At 41.6% G+C, this 5,000-nt stretch overlaps 1 protein-coding gene across 1 annotated transcript in view; it reads right to left on the bottom strand.

Moving 5' to 3' along the window:
• Window positions 1-5,000, bottom strand: part of LOC143294601 (QRFP-like peptide receptor) — a 147,460-nt gene that overhangs the window by 92,401 nt on the left and 50,059 nt on the right. The gene's annotated exons all lie outside the window — the stretch shown is intronic.

Raw genomic sequence — 5,000 nt, 5'->3', positions numbered from 1 at the left:
TTGTGGTTTCCCGTTTGTTACTGATAATCACTGAAACACTGGATTTTTCTCTTTATTACTGGTGAGCGATGAAACATTAGGATTTCCCGTTTCTTGGGTTTTCCATTCGTACTGGTATAACTACTGAAACTTTGTGTTTTCCTGTTTCTTACTGTCAACAATTGAAACACTCGGGTTTTTCCGTTTTTTACTAGTATAACCATAGAAATGTTGGGGTTTCCCGTTTCTTACTGAAATCATTGGTTTTCCGTTTCTTGGGTTTTCCCGTTTCTTGCAAGTAACACGTAGTTTTCCCGCTTTGTACTGATATAACCACTAAAACACTGCGCTTTCCTGTTTCTAACTGATAGCCACTGAAACAGTGTGCTTTCCCGTTTCCTACTATTACCACTGGGTTTTCCTGTTTCTTACTGATAACCACTGAAACATTATGGTTTCGCATTTCTTACTGGTGACCACTGAAACATAGGGTTTTCCCATTTCTTGGGTTTCCCATTTCTTACTGGTATATCCACTGAAGCATTGTTCTTTCTCGTTTCTTACCGATAACCACTTGAACTTTGTGCTTTCCACTGAACATTGTGCTTTCCCTTTTTCTTGCTGATACCCACTGAAACGTTGGATTTTCCCGTTTCTTACTGATAGCCACTGAAACAGTGTGCATTCCCATTACTTACTGGTGACTACTGAATCATTGGGTTTTCCTGTTTCTTGTGTTTTCCTGAACCACTGAAAAATTGTGCTTTGTAGAACCATCGAAACACTGGGTTTTCTCATTTCTTACTGGTAACCATTGAAGCATTGGATTTTCCCGTCTCTTGGGTTTACCCTTTTCATAAAGGTATAAGTAAGGAAACATTTTGCTTTTCTGCTTGTTACTGGTGACCACTGAAACATTGGGTTTTCCCGATTTTGGGTTTCCTGTTCCTTACTGGTACAGCCACTAAAACATTGTGCTTTCCCTTTTCTTACTGATAGCCACTAGAACATTGCGCTTTCCCGTTTCTTACTGATAACCACTGAACCACCGAATGCCTTCCATTTTACGAAGTCCGTTGAGTAGTTTCCTTTTTGTCCTGATATTTATTTCCAATATCAGTCTTCTATTTTCTTTCTCCATCTAAGCTGTAACTTCCAACTCACCATTGAACCCTCCCATCTCCTAACCTTACTCATTTCTATTCATTCATTTTTAATGATGATAACATTAAAATCTGTTACTAAATACTGCGATGAAACGTCTACAATTGCTAGTGTGTGTGACGGGACATTAATGAAATGAAATTCCTGAGCCGCAGGCAGAAAACGCCGAAAACATGCTCTTGCTACTGCTTTGTTATGTTTTATTTTCTTTCATGTTTTGTTGTTGTTGTTTTGCATTTCTCTCTCTATCTCCACCCTCGTCGCCACTTCCCACTTCTAAACAATCCCCCCCCGCCCTCTCTCTCTCTCTCTCTGTCTCTCTCTCTGTCTCTGTGTCTCTCTGTCTCTGTCTCTGTCTCTCTCTCTTCATCCCTTAATGTGATTTGATTTCACTCCGAATCCTCCCTAAGCCTCTTCCTTTCTGTCTATCTCTGTGTTTGTCCATTTTTTTTGTCTGTCTCTTTGTTTCTGTCTCTGTGTATCTGTAGCTGTACCTCTCTTCTCCCCCATTCTCTCTCAGACACACACACACACACAGACACGCGCGCAACCTTTCTCACCCCCCATGCCCCCGTCTCTCTCTCTCTCTTTCTGTCTCTTCCCTCTTCTGTTTTCTCTGTTTTTCTTTCTGATCTCCCCCTCTCTCCCTCCCGCCCACCCTCTCCCTCTTTTTGTCTGTTCCTTTGTCTGTCTGTCTGTCTCTCCCCTCTTTATGTCTCTGTCTCTTTCTTCCTTTTTTTTTAATCTTTCCCTCTCTCTTAATCCCCATATCTTCGTTCCCCGCCCACTCTCTTTCTTTCTCTTCCTTTTCCATGCCTTTCCCCCACTCTCCCTCCCTCCCTCACTTTCTTTCTTTCTAGTTTTTTTTATTTTTTATTCAGTTTGAACTTTGCAGTTTTGTGCGGCCAATGACGCTGCACGTCCGGTCTCCTACTGCCCAAAGCACAATCCCTCACGGATATGACTGTCAGATTATTTTCCAGGCGATGAAAGTGTGCTTTCGTTTCTGCTGCCGTTTGTTATTTTTTTGTAGTTCAGTTCTGTTTTCCTCTTGTTGTTGTTTTCGTGACTTTGGTTCGTTTACCAGGGTCAAAAACTTTAATGCGTTCTTAAAGATACAGAAAATTAAGGTTTGTTATGCTTAGAGTTCAAAGGGAAAACAAATGATGAGCGCCCAATGGCAACTGTCAGGTAGACAATCATACTGTTGTGCAAATGACACCGTGTTCGAAAAGCGCTTAGAGCTTGGTCCCCGACCAGGGATGGGCGCTATATAAGTTTTCATGTCATCATCAGGTTAATTAATAACCGGTGGCAGCGAAAAACCTTCACAAGTACAGCTGTGAGTTCTCACTTTAGGTCGGTAGAATTTCCTTTTCACTCCCCGAGCAGAACCAGCCCCTTTCATGTGCCTCTTCGGACGCAGACGGACACGAGAGGCGAGTGGAAACCAAAGAAGAAGACAGTGTCGAGAGGAGGGATAAGTATAAGACTGGAAAAAAAAAAAAAAAAAAAAAAAAAATAGAGGTCCCCTCCACCCCCCATGCCCCACCTCCGTCCACAACATTATCTTTGAAAGCGCGATCCCTGAACAATAAAACAGATGACCTGTTTGCTCTGCTGCGGACAGACAGCGACTTTTTGCGGTGTGTGAGATAGAAACGTGGCTGACAGACAGTAAGGACTTACAAACAAATGCCTGGCTATGCAAGTGATTAGAGATAATTGGGTTATTGTGATGTACACTGTAATGAATGGTCATGTTCAAAGATTTACAAATAAATGCCTGGCTATGCAGTGATTAGAGGTAATTGGTTTATTGTGAATGCATATTTCAATGAATGGTCATGCTCAAGAAGTGATTGCACTTTATAATATATGTTCAATGTTACAGGCACTCAAACCAGAATACAAAGTTCTGTGTTTACAGACGATACGGCTGTGTCTTATCAATCTTATCTAACAGGAACTACAACAGCAATAACAACAAATAGCTGAAGGCAAAGGGAAGAAAAGGGAGGGGGTATGGGGGGCGGGGGGGGGGGGGGGGGGGGGGGGTGGAAGAAAGAAAAGAAAAAGAAAGGTGAGATGGAGAGAAACAGCAAAAAAGAAAAAAAAGGAGACAACAACAAGTACTACTACTATTGTTTTAAACAAACTTTATTCACAGAAACGTCAAAGCAGCTGTATAAATGTTGAGTAAAACTACTACTACTACTACTACTACTACTACTACTGTAGCTGCTCTTGCTCCTCCTACTGCTGTTACTACTACTACTACTACTACTACTACTACTACTACTACTGTAGCTCCTCTTGCTCCTGCTGCTGTTGCTGTTACTACTACTACCACTACTACTACTACTACTACTACTGCTACTACTACTGTAGCTGTTCTTGCTCCTGCTGCTCCTGCTGCTGCTATTACTACTACTACTACTACTGTAGCTGCTCTTGCTCTTGCTTTTGCTGTTACTACTACTACTACTACAACCACAACAACCAAAACCACTACAACCACAACAACAACCACTATCATCATAACCACAACAACAACAATGACAACAACAACCACCACAACAACAACCACAACCACAATATCCACAACATCAATAGCCACAACAACAACCACCAAACCACAACAATCACAACCACTACAACCAAACCAACAACAACAACAACAACAACAACAACAACAACAACAACAACAACAACAACAACAACCACAACAACAGCTGCAGCAGCAACAACAACAACAACAACCACAACAGCAACCACCAACCACCACCACCACAACAACGACAACTACCACCATGAACACAACAGCAACCACAAGAACCACCTTAACAACAACAAAAAACAACCACCACAACAACCACCACCACCACAACAACCACAACCACAACAACAACCACAATAACCACCACAGCAACATCAACAACACCCATAACAACTACAACAACTACAAAAAAAACACACAAAAAACATCCACAACAACTGTAACAACAACCACAACAACCACACGATATCCACAACAACAACAGCGACAACCACAACTACCACAACAGAAACAAACAACAACCTAAAAAACAACAACAAAAACAACAACAACCACAACAACAACAACAACAACAACCACAACTATAACAACAACCATAACCACTACAGCCACAACAAGCACAACGACAATAACCACAACACTCACAACAACCACAACCACCACCACCACCACCACCACAACAACAACAAGAACAACCACAACATCCATAACCACAACAACTACAATAACATCAACCACAACAGCAACAACAACCACAACAACCATAACCACAACAATAACCACCACCACAACAACAATAACCAAAGCAACAACAACGACATCCAGAACAACAATAACTACCACCACAACAACAACGTCAACAACCACAACCACCACAACAACCAAAACCACAACAACAACAACAACCATAACCACAACCACAACAACCGGAACTGTAACAGCAACAACATCAACAACAACAACAACAATAACAACCAAAACAACAACAACATCCGGAGCAACAACAACAACCACAATAACAACACCATCAACAACCACAACACAACCACCACAACATTAAAAACAACAACAAACACAACAACCACAAATACAACCACCACCACCGCAACAACAACTACAATAACAACCACAAGAACCACCATCACAACAACAACCACAATAACAACAACCACAACCATCACCACAACCACCACCACAACAACCACAACAACAACAGTCACAACAACAGCAACCACATCAACAACCACAACAACCACAACCAAAACAACAACAATCACAATCACAATTACAACCACCA

The sequence above is a fragment of the Babylonia areolata genome, chromosome 20, assembly GCF_041734735.1.
Source record: "Babylonia areolata isolate BAREFJ2019XMU chromosome 20, ASM4173473v1, whole genome shotgun sequence".
In the NCBI taxonomy this organism is placed as follows: Eukaryota; Metazoa; Mollusca; class Gastropoda; order Neogastropoda; family Buccinidae; genus Babylonia; species Babylonia areolata.
This window is presented reverse-complemented; position numbering and strand designations above follow the sequence as displayed.